The following is a 16,516-nucleotide window of genomic DNA, read 5'->3' on the forward strand; positions in this document are numbered from 1 at the left end:
GTGATAGAAGAAAAAAGTATAGTTAGGAAAAGGAGATTCCTTAATTCCTAAAGGAGGGAAGGGAGAGGGGGGTTTCTACTGTTTACATTGATTCACTCTTACCTATCCAAAATAATCTTTTAATGGGGGAATTTTCTACTGCTAACAGTGTTTCACTCTTACCTTTTTAAAATGATCTTTTAAAGGGAGTTTCTACTTCCTTTGAAATCTCCCATCTGTTAAACCATATATTTTCACTGTTGAGATACGTGTGGGTAGATGGTCATCTGTAATAAGATGGTATAGTTGTAATTGTTCTATTTCAGTCTAAGCTTATTCTAGAAGTATGCCAATTACTATTCTATTACCTATTAGGCCCGATCTTTTTAAATAATTATTGCACTTCTCCTCGTTGCAAAATTGCGAGTTCTCCAGCCAGTTGTTTCCCTAAAATGAACATCTCACGTTATTTATTGGTTTTAGATGACTAAAGTAACGTGTGTGTTATTATTATTACATTACTTACCTATTTAAAAAAAAAAAAAACGACAAGAGAATGTCACAAAGACGTTTTAAAATCTACGTTTATCAATGCGGTGTTCCAATACCCTGAAACATGAGGATACCTAAAATTAATCTCACTGTTATTACTAATGTTATGTCTAGAGTGAGTATCCTATCTATTACACGTTACATCTATACAGTTTGTACACTGCTTACCTGTTTAAAGACACCCAGTGGATTGTCAGGTTACCGTGTTAGTGTCTCCGTTTTATGTGTGCGGTAACACGCTGATCTAGTTAAAAGGCTGCAGCTTTCTGTAAATAAATAACGGTCCATTAGTTAACTACCATCTTCCAGTACGGAGAAGGTTGTGGGGCATAGATTACTCGCGCCTTACCCTGCTTAAATCTTTCGTAATGATAAAATTAGTTCTTGACGTAGTACCGCGATATTTCGGATGTAGCCTCGCGTGCAGATATTCATTTATCTAATAGAAAGAGAGAAAACACCGAACACTCTGTTAGTGCGGGAACGCTAGCAATAAGGAGTACCGCGTGAATGCGAGGACGGGTTGCATTTGAAAATTTACGGTTTACCATGGTTTAAGGGCTTGCTGTCGAATCTTAATTATATTATGAATTATTTGCCGACTCCTAATCTACGTATATTTTCTAATTCTGTCTTACCTATATTCAGCGGAGAGGCAGCAGGCCGGTTATGCAGCCGGTGGCGTCTAGGTTCTCAGCAGAAGAATAAGAACAGTGGTTTTGGTTGGTTTATATAGCGTCACAGAACTAACTTAAGACAAAATCCTAAACTTACTACCATTTTGGTATTCACAGAAGAGACTTACTCATTTAGGTATTCACAGAAGTTAGGACTCCTAACTTTAGGACTCCTAAATGCCTTCTGTGAATACCGAAAGTCTTAATATTAGGATTTTTCTGAATTTAGTAGTAGTAAAGTTAGGACTCCTAACTTTAGGACTCCTAAATGCCTTCTGTGAATACGGAAAGTCTTAAAATTAGGATTTTTCTCAGTTTAGGAGTCCTAAAGTTAGGACTCCTAACTTTTCTACTACTAAATTGAGAGAAATCATAATTTTAAGACTTTCGGTATTCACAAAAGGCATTTAGGAGTCCTAAAGTTAGGACTCCTAACTTCTGTGAATACCCAAATGAGTAAGTGCCTTCTGTGGATACCAAAATGGTAGTAAGTTTAGGATTTTGTCTTAAGTTAGTTCTGTGAATCGGGCCCAAGGTTTTTATTCAGCTAACGTTTGCTTGTAGTGCATCCTATGCTAGTTCAAGCTTACAATTGATACTCCTAGATATGTAGTCTCCATTGAGATGTTTTTATGATCAGCAGATGCAATCGTGTGTGCAGGTTTAAGACGGAGAAGGCTCCTCTCTTAAGCCAATAAAAGGAAGGGGTTTCTTTAAACTCGATTTTACCCTCTCGCCCATGTCCGCAGTGGTCGGCTGGGGGTCATCATCATAAACCCTACCTGATTGGGTAGACAGTGATAAGAAATGGCTGTTCTTTTCCCAGCATGACTCTTCACTCACTAGTCTGATCATTAAGTTCTTAGGGCCATATGTATGAAACAAAATTTTGTTTGCAAACGCCTATATTCGCAGAATTTTGGCGTTTGCGATCGCTATTCGGGTAAGTGGGATGTAATAGCCTTGCAAAATAAGGAATCGCAAAATAGCGATTCCCTATTTTGCAATTGCATTTAAAGAATCGCAAATTGCGATTCCTTAAATGCAATGTAAGAGGCACAGAAAATGTGCAATTTGGCCATAAGGAATCGCAGATTACCACCAACTTCAAGTTGGTGGCAATTTGCGATTTCTTTGAAAAATGCAGTTTTTTGCATTTTTCAAAGTGCCATGGGCATGTATGTGTGCCACATGCGCACACATGTACATTTCAGGGGTGCAACAGGGTGTCCTTTGGGCACCCTGGCAACCTTGAATTTGCATTCGCAATTTGCGATTCTCTAATCGAGAATCGCAAATTGCGAATACCTCCCCATTCATTCCTATGGGCCTCTAGGTATTCCTTAATTGCGAATCGCAATTTGCGATTCGCAATTAAGGAATATGTAGGATTCGCAAAATTATTTGCTAATCCTACATACATAGCATTTTGCGATTCTCAAATAGCGATTCACAAAAAATCGCTATTTGAGAATCGCAAAATGACTTTTTGATACATATGGCCCTTAGAGTATCGAGCAGTATTTTCACTCTCTTCCAGTGGTGTGGTGTCCTTTGAATCTCCCACTTTACTGAAGTTTGCATCACCAGGAAAAGGTGGTTCTCCTTAAATAAATACTGCTCTAGACTCAGGACTTTATGTCGCTGAATCGTGTATGTGTCTACTAGTGCTATCATTGCCAGTTGCACCAGCTACGCCATGACAAATTATTTCATTTATTTGGAAGATTTTATCCCTACCAATTCTCTGGAGTTTTCTTTGAGCGTAGCTTTTCATTGTAGCTCTAGATTTTTTGGGCCATTATCATCACTAGGCTTTCCATGACTAGTTAGATATTTATCTGTCAACAGCAAAAAGAACATACAAAATCAGGTATGAGTAACACAAACATTCTTTATACTTGGCCAATACAAAATTACTTAACCCCTTCCATGCTGGTGACGGAACCTCTCCGTCACCAGCCTCAGTCGCATTGTGCTGGTGACGGAGCAGTTCCGTCACGGCCCGCTAGGCGCGCCTGCGCGGCGCTGATTTCACACCTGCGCGGCGCATTCTAATGAGCGGGCGGGGCCGTGACGGAACCGCTCCGTCACAAGCGCAGCGCGCCCGAGGCTCGTGACGGAGCAGTTCCGTCACGAGCATGGGAGCGCCGCGCGCCCCCCCCCTAGAAGGGGTTAAGATCATGAAAAACTCAGCTCATCAAGGCACGTGCGATTCTGGTTGCTGAAGAAATGCCCTGTCACTAGTCTGGCGCCTGCTTGATGAACTGTATAAACATGATGAATTAATCACCTCAACACAAAATAAATAACGGTGCCCAGCCAGTAGCAGCCAGTGGTGGGAGTGCTCCCCGGTGCTGACGTGGGGCGGGGTGGGGCAGGGTGGGGGGTAGTAAACTGTGGAATACGGCAGCACAGAGGTAAGTACACAAACAAATAATTAAAACGAATTTCGTTGTGCGCGTTGCATCGTATTTAGCGTATGGCCCCACCTCAGAGCCCGCCCCAGCAGCACTCCCACCACGGGCCGCTACTGTGCCCAGCCCTGCAAGGCGTTATGTAACGCAATAAAATCAAAAGATGCTTAAATTATATCTTGCCACCAACTCCTGGTACCTGACAACCCTTTACACTGTCTTCTAAGAAATCTCATTGTACTACCTGCCGCTAGCTAATGCTTATGAGAGGTGAATGGGACCAAGTTGGGATCACTCACTAGCCCATCACCATTTTGTTGTCTTTTTAAAGGTATTGAATCGATCCAACTTTGACCGCACCAGCATTTCTAAGTCAACAAATGTTTCTTAATGACAAAATCAACTCTTGCCTCCAAGCCCTTTGTTACACCCTGGAACAACCAGTCACACAGAGACCAAACAATTAGAACCTTAATCAACAGGTTCAATGTCTCAGAGATACTGGAGAGGTGGGATCAAAGTCAAGGGCAGGCCAATCACTGATTGGATGGTGTTTCCTAGCATTTGAAAGCAACACAAAAAGATGATGGACGGAATGATGAAGATTGTCAAACATTCACCCCAGTACAGAGATCTGGGCCTAAATCCATCATCCATGCCATTCCAGTTTGGACCCCACCACATGCAAATCAGTCTCGAGCCTGCTCCTAACATTTTAAAAGCGCAATCAAAAACCCAACCATACAAATAAATTTAAATAACGTCCTTGCCATCGCCATAAATATTGTTTTGGCACAAAAAATGTTTCGATTTGTAAGACCTCCTTGAAGTGTTGTTGGCCAACAAATTCACACCATGTGTCCAGGGTATTTACTTATTTCAACCATTCTTGTACTGCCCAGAAATGGTTGCTGGTGCTGAAAAGTGCTAGTCGCCACCTACATTTGCTCCCACAAGAGGTTTTGACCTGCTGGGAGAATGACCACTCATGCTTAAAGGATTATTGAAACACTACAAAGCTAAAGTGAGTGTTCATTCAGTGAGCCTGACTTAAGATTTTTCAGCAGATGATGGAGGGGAGTGCTTGCTGTCTTCTGCCTTGGGCCGATAGAATTTTGCAGGAACATAAAACAGCACATCTGACTCCATTGAGATGGCAGTGGTGTTGTGGCTGGCCCACTGTGAAGGTGTTTCAGATGGCAGAGCCAGCTGAATCACCAAAATCAGAAACAAAGAAAGAATTAGGCATAGGGGACATCAATCAATTTTTGATTGATGCGCTGGTACCGCCCACTTTTAAAATGAGACCCATACACATGTATTCTGCAGTGACATCTTCCTAACCATGCTAAACTATTCATCTTCTTAACACACTCTCTTCAAAAAGTAACTGTGATGCAGCGTCATCTCATGCCCAGGCCGAGCCTCCTCCGCTCGGGCGTTCTCCTTATCGTGAAACCAGCCCCGAGGCGTCCCTAGATACGGGCATGACAACCTACACCCCACCCCTCTGTCCTTTCTTGCAGGATCCAATCAGGAACAACCTCCCTCAGGAAACACACCCTCGTGACACCGGAAGTTCCTCCTCCACTTCAAACCCGGACACTGGAAAAGGTGGAAGAAGAGACCGAAGCGGCGTCGGAGCAGCGATCTCGTGGCAGGAGACTCAACCCGGAGTGGAAGCGGAACAGGAGACCGAAGACGCCGAAGACGTGTGGAGTGAGGACTGGTGGAGTCCACAGGAAGAAGCTGGAGAGCGGCCGCAACTCACCGGAGAGTTGCGGCGGACCGTGTGAGTACCCAGAGCATCCTCCATAGCACACTAGGTGCTCTCTCTATATATATATATATAGAACTGTTTAGTATCACCGGGCCTGGCCCAACACTGTATGTATTCTGTAGAGCACTTCACCCCTTTATAGCACCTTAGCGATAGCCCCTCTCCTCACGGACCCGTCACCAGACACCCTTCTTCTCTCAATACCCTGTCCCTTCCGTTCCTACCTCCTGCCCTACCTTCCCCTCCCTCACTGTCGCTCTTAAACCCCTCACCTGACCCGGGTATTGGTTACGGTTCGCGTATGTTCAAGTCCGGTCGGACTAACGGCTCCCTTGTTTTCTCTCTCCCCTATACCTCCGAGGATCGTCCCAGCTCTGGACCTCCCCGAAGACCCAGCAACCTCAGAGCAACCTAGGAAGAAGCAGCGCCAACCCCCTCTGGAGCCTTGTTATTTTGCTGTTTTCCCAGTGACATTTGATTTGGCAACTACTGGTATTGGAATAAAGCATCGGTCATTGCCCACTATATTCGGCCTCCTTGCCTGATTTTCCGGCCCGCTATCACCCCACGAGGACAGTAACGTATTGTTTTAGTGACCTAAGCATGCCTAAGTGTCATGAAAAGAACATTTTAGGTCCTAGACTAATGAGATCAATATGAGACAAAATACAGAATGAATTTACATGCCAAATGATATATAACAAATAGTCCCACAGATGCTCTACCTTTGAAGGCAGACATTCTGCCCCAAATTAAACCAAATTGATTCTTCTTCTTTTGAATATTTTGTGTATATTCAAAAGAAAAAGAACCAATTTGATTTAATTTTGAGCAGAATTTCTTCATCAAAAGCAGTAAACTGGGACATTATTTCTTATATAATATATAGTCGTTTTTTTTTTACTGCTAAAAAATATTCTAAAGAAAAAGAATCAAGTACATTCAAGTAGTGCATCTGCGACACTATTTGTTATGCAACATATAACCAGGGCAGCTCTGGAATTATGCAGCAGGGTAGGAGGACCAAATTATGTGGAAAGGCGGACAAAATTATATGACACCAAAAGCCAAATTGGCACTTTTTTATGATAGTGTGCCTTCATTATTTTATTTTTAAACACCTTAACAGTGTCTGGCCAAAGGTTACTCCTCATTAGTATCATTTTAACACATAAGTACACAACAACACATGTAACCATGAAATCATATCAATGGGGCCACTCAACGCCACTTTGCATGGCTTTGAATGGCCTCACAGATTTTGGAGTAAGGCTAGGCAGTGCAAATCACTGAGTTGCCTTACTCTGCTCCTCGGGTGGTGTTCCATGGGCGTTGCGATGGTTGTTCCCATACCTCCATAGGTGAGGCAAAACAAGGAGAAATAACTACATTTCTCCTCGTTTATTCCTCTTTCCATGTGTGTTGCATTCCAGCAGCACACATAGCAAGAGGACAACGCCTCTCTAGAGTATTTTTGCCCCTTCCTGCACAAAAACAATCTTGCCAACAGCACCGGCACCTTCTACCATAGTGCAAGGGGGCCAACTTTGGCTCTAGACTGCCGAAACGGCACAAGGGCAGGGGGAACAGACATGAATGCACTGTATTAGATAAATATGATGCATTCCTGCCCTTTCCTTTTGACATCGGGCAGCAAGGTCGCCTAAACACAAACCTAAAGTGAGTTTTCATTCAGGGAGCCTGACTTAAAAGTTTTCATCAGACGATGGAGGGGAGTGTTTGCTGTCTTCTGCCTTGGACCTCTGGAATTTGGGCAGAAAAAAATGCACACACCCCCTTCCACAAAACAGCCCATCTGCCTCCATTGAGTTGGCAGTGGTTTTGTGGTTGGCCCACAGTTAAGGTGTTTCTGATGGCAGATTCACCATCATCAGGAACAAAGAGAGAAGTAGGCATGGGGAACATCAATCAATCAAGTGGTGTTGTGGCTGGCCCACTGTGAAGGTGTTTCAGATGGCAGAGCCAGCTGAATCACCAACATCAGAAACAAAGAAAGAACTAGGCATAGGGGACATCAATCAATTTTTGATTGATGCGCTGGTACTGCCCACTTCTAAAATGAGACCCATACACATGTATTCTGCAGTGACTTCTTCCTAACCATGCTAAACTATTCACCTTCTTAACACACTCTCTTCAAAAAGTAATGTATTGTTTTAGTTACCTAAGCATACCCAAGTGTCATGAAAAGAACATTTTAGGTCCTAGACTAATGAGGTCAATATCAGACAAAATATAGAATGAACTTACATGCCAAATGATATATAACACTACCTTTGAATGCGGAAATCCTGCACTTCTTCTTTTGAATATTTTGAGTATATTAAAAAGAAAAAGAACCAGTTTAATTTAATTTTGAGCAGAATTTCTGCATCAAATGCAGTAAACTGGGACACTATTTCTTATATATTATATAGTCTGAGTTTTTTTTCATTGCCAAAAATATTCTAAAAAAGAAGAATTAATTTGATTTAAATCTGAGCCGAAATTCTACATCCTTGCAGTGCATCTGTGACACTATGTGTTATACAACATAGAACCAGGGCGGCTGGAATTATGCAGCAGGTTAGGAGGACCAAATTATGTGGAAAGGCGGACTAAATTATATGGCGGCAAAAGCCAAATTGGCACTTTTTTGTGGTAGTATGCCTTCATTATTTTGTTATTTTGAAATACTTTAACAGTGTCTGGGCAAAGTTACACCTCATTAGTACCAGTTTAACACATAAACATAGAAATAAGAGACAGAAAAGGGACCAGTCACCCTTTGCAAAGGGCCTTCCTCTGCACGGCAACGCATGTAACCATGAAATCATATCTTTGCACTTTGCATGGCTTTGAATGGCCTCATAGATTATGGAGTAAGGCTAGGCATTGCACATCACTGTGTTGCCTTACTCTGCTCTCAGGTGGTGTTCCAAGGGTGTTGCAATGTTTGTTCCCAGGCAACACCCATGTTTTTTGACTAGGGCTGGGCGTAGTTTGCGAAGTAGCGCTACGCGAAGCTAGGCAAAGTGCACTTCGCACTACGCGAGCTACGCGTAGCACTACGCGAAGTGCGTAGTACCCTGTTCGCACTGTGCAAGATGCAGTTTTCAATGATTGCACAGTGCGGACAAGCATCCGGCACTGTGCAATCATTGAAAACGGCATCTTGCACAGTGTGAGCTGCTGCCGCTCGAGTAGATTTTTACTCGAGCAGCAGCTTTCTCAACGCGGACTGGTAGTTTTTCATCGCGAGCGGTCGCGAACATACGCGACCATTCGCAATGAGAAACCTTTCCTCCCCGCATTGAGAATCTCGCTGGGAGGTTTATTTTCCACGCTCGCGATCAGCAACTTGATGCTGCTGATCGCGAATGAGGAAAAAGTCTCGCCAGGATGTCATTTTGCTTGCTCGCCATCATCAACTTGACGTTGAGGACCGCGAGCAAGCAAAAAATTACGCTGCACTACTCTACGCATGTTTGCACTGTGCTACGTGCAGTTCGCGTAGTGCGAAGTAGAGCAAACTTCGCAAACTACACGAGTGTAGCGTAGTGCTTTGCCCAGGGTTATTTTGGACTCTTCCCCAGATTTACAAGAGCATCTAAACCTCAAGTAACACTAACACTGTATACCTCCTTAGGTGAGTCAAAAAGAGGAGGAATAACTCAATTTCTCCTCATTTATTCCTCTTTCCCTGTGTGTTGCATTTCAGCAGCACACATAGACAGAGAAAAACGCCTCTCTAGAGTATTTCTGCCCCTTCCTGCACAAAACACTCCTGCCAACAGCAGAGGCACCTTGTACCATAGTGCAAGGGGGCCTGCGTTGTCTCTAGGCTGCCAAAACGGCACCAGGGCTGGGGGAACGGACAGGAGTGCACCGTATTAGATAAATAGGGTGCATTCCAGCGCCTTTCACTTTTATGTAGGGCAAGGCAGCAAGAAGGCTAGCTGTGCTGCCCGACGTTAGAACCCCATCAATGCGGGCCAACGCTTTTTGCAACTTTTGACCCGGTTGAGCTAAAAAAAAAAAATGAAGTTAAAATATACAGCTTACACAGCAGATGATGGATTATGTGATAAATGCAACACATAAATAATTTTGGAGAAAATACTGCAGCCGATAAGTGACATAATTTTGGTGGCCCTGCATTTAGCATTTACGTTGCTGAATGTAGCAGTGGCTGCTACCCAAAAGGGGTGGTGGGCTGTCGGGACCGAGGGGTGGGGCTCTCTGGAGCAGTCTGGAACCAGGAAGCGAAGCACACAGTGTCCCACAATCCCCTGGCTAATCACAATGCTGCCTTAGCAGTGTTGTGATTGGTCTTTGAGCCGTGGTTCGATGCTCAGACAAGGGCTGGCAGGCTGTGCATGGTCTCCACCCAGGCTGTAGTGCAGCCTAGGGGGAGAACATGCACATTGCAAACGATGCTTTGGCCGGCCAGAGATGGCCGGCCAAAGTGCCATGTGCACTTTCGGTGCTGCCACCACTCCTCCTCCCTGTGAGGCGCTGGGAGCCCAGCCCTGTCTCGCCCCTCCAACTGCAAGCTGAATACAAAACGCAAAATGATAACGGAACGTTATTATCATTTTGTTTTTTGTATTCAGCATGCAGCTGAAGTAGTAGGGCGATGCTCCTCCGCCTTAGCGGAAGAGCCGCCACTGGATGAAGGTTTGCTCTTTGGAAGAGATGGTGATGCTAGATAGCAAGATCAAAAGGACTGTGCAGCAGGAGCAAATTGATACGAACACAGATAAGTTTCGGTTTGCACAGGAGGAAATACATTTAACAAAATATAATGGATATAAGAAGCTCATGCAAGAGAAACATTGTATAGAACGTTGCTACCCAACCAGTGGATTTTTTTTAAATGTGCCTAATAGCTCGGAGCATGAGATTGAGAGAAAATATACTCTTTTATGTCTGCAGTGCTGGGCTGAGTGCCAAGATTTACACTTCTCCATGACAGCTCACTTCTCTGTGAAAGGAACAGGACAAATGTATGCATGTCAGAAATAATATCTGAAAAGTCCATTTGACAAAACAATTTTCACAAAACTGTGCAGTTGAATTTTCTTTCCAAAAGCAACACAATAATAACACGAGAAGCTATTCAAAGTATTCTTTTAAAAGACCAACCCCCAGATGCATCAAGCATCCATTTTGCGATTCCTTATTAGTGAAAAATAAGGATTCGCTAATAAGGAATAGCAAAATGCTGTGCATGAAGAAATCGCTAAAAAAATTGTGATTTCTTAATATTCCTTAATTGCGACTCGCAAATTGCGAGTCGCAATTAAGGAATACCTCCCCATTCATTCCTATAGGCCTGGAGGCTTATAGGAATGAATGGGAAGACATTCTTAATTTGCGATTAGCAATTAGCGAATCGCAAATTGAGAATGCGATTTCAAGGGTGCAGGGGTGTCCAAAGGACACCCTGTTGCACCCCTGAAATTAATCTGTGCACATATGTTGCGCACACACATGACCTAAGGCCATGTGTGTGCGCAACATGATATTTTGAAAAATGCACAAAAGTACATTTTTCAAACTTTTTGCAAATTACCATGAAGTTCAATTTCATGGTAATTTGCTCCCCCTATTAGCGAAATTGTTAATTTTTTGACTTTGTTGCATTGCATTTAAAGAATCTCAATTTGGGATTCCTTAAATGCAATCACAATTTAAGGAATCTCAATTTAGAGATTCCTAAAATTGCGATTTATGCATTTGGGATGATGCTTCCCAAATGCAAAAATACCGGTCGCAAAGGGGCAGATTCTGAGAATACCGGTCGCAAAGGGGCAGATTCTGAGAATCTGCCCCTTTGCGACCAGATTTTCCTTTCATGCATCTGGGCCAAAGAGATGTCAACAGTGTGGAGCTGGAAAGAACATGATGCTTGCACTCTCTCGCACACCACAGGCCAGGCGGTACACTAAGTTTACACTTGAACAACAACCTTGCTTAGACCAGTGAAAACAACAATGCATATATGTATCACAAACGGTGCACAAATCAAAAACAACATAATATCCTTTAGTAGCCCCCAAGCATCTGACAATACCTAGGTGCTGGTGCCAACATTGGGCCTGATTAACAAATACATTGTTATGATTAGGCTGGACTGATAAGTGTAGTATTCCTGGTTTACTCCTGAAATCTAAAAGCACTTCAACTTACTCCTGCAATTCAGAAGTAAACCAAGAGTACTAGAAGTGTAAGTCCATTAATCTTTACTTTACTTTATTCGGTTAAAATTAATAACCATAAAAGGAAACAGCATAAAATTTCATATACAACGTAGTTTTACACATAATTCCCTATCCAAATCAGGTTTCCTTGTGAACAAGCAATAAGAAATCGATCCAACAAAAGAGATTTAACAATTTAAAAACAATAAAAAAAAGTCAACATCAGTTCGAATTCGAGTTCATTGGATTTGGCATCGCCATAAAGTACTTCATACGGGGAAAAGTGTCTGTGCTTTATGGACAGTAATTGGGACGATATCCTTATCCTATCAGTTCAGCATGTGTAAGCCATAGAGTAAGTCATAACGGTTGAAGGTAGGTATCCTGTAACTGCTCGGTACGGGACCTCTCCCACCCTTCAAGTAGTTTTCCTCTACACTCCATCTTGAGGGTGGCGGATAAGCGATTCTGGGATAAAAATTGCACAGTTCCCTTGTTGCTATTGGCCCTTCTCCTGTTTGTGGCTGCCACCTACGAAGGAATGGGATGACCTGGTTATCCCTGAAATTTACAATTACCAGGTCTTCAGCTAAGTCCTTGGAACGGGATCCTACCCACCCCACCCTTCTAACATTTAGGATACTACCATCAATATTTGGTGGAAGGGGTCTATTTTTGGTTAACCAAAATCATACCTTGTTTTTAAGGTCCTGATTGTAAGCTCGGGCACTCCCAAAAGGACACACACAAAAGTGCTGCCTCTGGAAGTAGGTTTATACAATTGATTACAATTGCTTTTTCTTTGCATATTACCCTGATTAGCAAAAGACCCCTCAGAAAACGTGGCTACGTTAATCAGTCCTGCTCTAGGAGCAGAACTCAGTACTTTTGGTGATTCTTTGGGTACTTCCTTGGCTTTTGAAGCAAATAATCTAGTAGCGACTGGTCGGTATTGGGCCATTTTGCTAGGCATATTGGAGGCAGCTAAGTTCTGAGTTTGCTTATGCTCAGACATTCTATTTGTAAGCATGTTTGCCTTGATGGATTGTTCTATCATCGTGACCTTTTCCCCTATTCTATCCATCCTTACTATCAGCGGGGATATTAAGGTTTTAACCAGTCCTTCGAGCTGGGCCAATAGTTCGGATGGTAGAATAGATACAGGAGTCTCCAATGTTGGACATGCCTTAGATATTTCTGGGGTGGTGGCAATGACCAGTGGGGGACTTGGGTTTATTTTCTGTTGTTTCGCTAGCCTCCCTATATCTTCCACACCTTTACGCTTTTCTGTAGACAAGAGGGACCTGAGGGAGTACTATCGGTTGATTGTTAACTTTGTCTGTTATTGGGAGGTGGGATTCCAGGGGACTTTTATTTAATTGAGGTGATGCACTAAACTGGGGGCTTCTATTCTCCATGGGGCTTGCCGGAGCACCAGATTGCTCCTTTTCCTGTTCTATTAAGGTGTACCTGCTGTTACAGATTTCATTTAGTTCCCTCATTAGGGAGGACTTAGCTAAATCTGTTGGCATTGTGGGGGATTGCATACTGGGTGAAGTTTCTGTGGCAAGACTATGTTCTACTTTCTCTATTGCCGATGATACCCTGATTAGATAGTGGTCCAAAGTCCCCTTGATTGAACCGTTCTGAGACAAAATTTGTTTGGCGGCCCCTTTAGAAGACATGGTGCAACTGACTATTGAGCAATACACAGTGAAATAGTCAGGTGGGTATCTTAATTACCAGTATTTAGTCCCTTTAAAGAAACCAAAAGAGTTCGTAGGTAGTCTCTAGGTGCGTATACCTTAGGTCGTATCCTTTGTCCCGCAAAACCAAGAGAGGTTGCCCGACCCGACCTCCTCTGACCTCTGAGGGCCACAGAGGGCCCGCCCTTTGCCCGGGCTTCGCCCAGCGCCGGCCCGCACGCGGATCCCGCGTCGCGGTGCTATGTGGGTAATTAAATAGCCCCGGGTTGAATGAGGGAGGGGCTGCTCCTCCGCTGGAAGCCCCGCTGCTGTGTGGCCCTTGCAGTCCCGGCCCCAGGTGCTCTGCTGCCTACGCCGATGCGTCTCCCTCCTTTAGGGGGAAGACCTTTTGATGCTTGATAGGATGACCTACTCCACGCACATTCCACGAGGCAACATTAAACATGATGGTGGGAAGGGAGGAACATAAGGGAATGGGAATGATAAACTGGACAGTCAGATACAGAGGTGCACGGAAGCTGGGTGTGAGAGAGTTGATGATGGAAGGCGCTTCGTCCATTAATCAATTTGCAAAAGAATGAGTGTTGGTGCCCAAAGTTCTGCTCACAAGCCCACGACCAGGGCACCAAATCCACCGCAAGCCTCTTTAACGCACTGCTAGATACTCCCTGCCCATTTACCGCCCTCTTGCAAGTTCCTTCCTTTACCCTTTATAACTGGTTTTCAGTCTCTCTCTTCCTCCGTCAGTCCACTTTATATGTTTTTCCTCTCTTGTTCCTGGGAAATGTCTGATTAGAAAAAATAAGTGCCAGGCCCCAACAAATGAGAAAAAAAAAAAAAACCCAAAAAGAACAAAAGTACCTGTCGGATAACGCTGAGGTGCTCAGAACTCGTGCTGGAGGAAGGAATGCACAGAGGAAAAATACAACAACCAGATAAATCAAAGAATGCATTGACCATCAACATTTGCTGATTTAAGTCCTATCAGACCAACCAAACAAGGCGGGGCCTCATCATGTAGGACACTCAGGCCATGGTCAGTCTACAAATGCCCAGGTGTAAATCGGCGATGTATGACTGAGTCATGGTCTGGACACCGCAAAAGTTAATATAGAAATGGTACTGATAGGTGCAGTGCAAACAAAAAAAATCATAAGTATAGTGCAGTGGCTAAAATGGCTGTCGAGGCAAACAAAGACCTTTATTAGTGCCTGCCTGGACGTCAGATTAAAAATAGTGTAATGACAGCGTAAAATAATCACTGTCCTGCTCGCTTGGTGGAAAACAAAAATAAGGCCAACATGTTTCTGCCGTACTGTGTAAGTACACCGGCATTCGTCAGGGCCAAGCTCTCAAATGCTACTGCAGATCACACTACCTAATGTGTAGAAAAAAAAAAAAAAAAATCAAATAACCATAAATATAAATGAACTAAGAGTGGTCGGACACGACCATCCTACCGCATCTTCCAAATTTTGGCAGTGGATGCGAATGGTCTTCCCTATAATGAAGAAGTAAAAGAAAATCAAACGTCAATTGTATGAACACGTGGTGCCTATAAAATCACAGGCACTCTAGGTTAATCACATAGGCCCAAAGTACCACGTATTATTCCTGTGCATAACCAGCAATCATTCCAGCAACCTCCGACAGATCAAGCATCAACTTATGATGATCATTCTAGTGGCGCGTAAACACCGTCACCACAAGCTACTACAGTGTAGAATTACATGATAAATGAAAAAATTATTTAGCACTTACCCATCAATCTGTGGGAAGTAAGCCTCACCTCACCCGGCAACTGCTCGGAAAGACAAGGCCCCGCTCTAGAAGTGTAAATAAAGACAGTTCCTAGGTCAGATCACTGTCAATGTTGTAGTACTCTGTACTGTCTACCTAACCCAATAATTTTCCGAATTGTCCACAAATGGGATCCCGCCATGCGAGAGAGAGATGGCCACATTAAGATGAGTCATTTAGAATAGAGTCCCAATGCATCAAGCCACATATCTAATGACTACAGACAAAATCCTTAGTTTAACATATCCACTTAAAGAGTGTCTAAACTCTGTGAATATAAATATGGTTTAGCTGTAATTATAGCGATAACAACCAGTTATACCTCCACTAAGGGATGTGCAACCTCTAAGAATGCATAAATCGTTTTGGTTGTAAAACAAACGACAACAAGGGAAAAATAAGCGATACAGCTTCTCATCCCTTTCAGTATATCTAAAGTCAAGACATGCAAAAGCACAGGTGGCCAAACTCAGAGGAGTGTGCTAGAAATACCCTTTAAGTCATATACAATCACACACAACTAACCTGTCTGTCGGTACCTCACGGCGGGTTCACGAGCCGAAGGGGAGGCACCGACGGACTGTTCAGGGCCAGTATATATACTAGCGCTAAACGGTATGATGCAGGGCAGCTGGACCGCGTCCCGCTGTAGACGTGCCTGTGCGTTACCGAGACACTACCCTGCGCATGCGCGTCTGTGAAGCCGGTAATGGCGCGCATGCGTGGAAGCCTAAATCATTACCGCCTCCCGCGCCACTACCCCAGCCGCACAATGTCTCAGGGCCGCGCATGCGCAAACCAAGGAAACCCTGAGAGCTGTGTCTGCCGCATATTCTAAGACCGTCATGGACGCACAAGAGCAAGTCAAACGAGCGCGACCTTTCTGTAACAATTAAGATAACCGTGTGATGAGAGTTTTAACTCGCCCTCGGTGTAACCTCCTCACCTCAGAAGACCAACTTGGTCATCCCTGGATCAAAGGGCATCAAACAGTGAGGAAGCTAAACCATGTGTCCTGAGTCAGTCGCCTTTGGTTATTAGATGCTACAGTGTGACTGCTCAATATATAGTAGGCCCTTGCCAGTCAGTGGCGTAACCATAGCCCCGCAGACCCCATGCTGCAGGGGCACGAGCTCCTGGAGGCCCCCTGCGGCATTATGCATCGGCAGCAGGACCCTGGACTGAGAGCTCCTGATGAGATCCTAAACCATGAAGGGCCCCCCTTCATGTACTTTGCAGGCTGGCCCTCAAGTTTCGATATACCACTTAACCCCTTCCATGCGGGGCTGTTTCCCCCGCTGTGCTGGGGGGCGGGGGGGCGCGCACAGCGGCCCCATGCTCATGACAAGGTCAGCTCATCATGAGCTACGGCGCTCCGGTGCTCATGACGACCTACTCG

Source organism: Lissotriton helveticus, chromosome 7, assembly GCF_964261635.1.
Source record: "Lissotriton helveticus chromosome 7, aLisHel1.1, whole genome shotgun sequence".
Classification (NCBI taxonomy): Eukaryota; Metazoa; Chordata; class Amphibia; order Caudata; family Salamandridae; genus Lissotriton; species Lissotriton helveticus.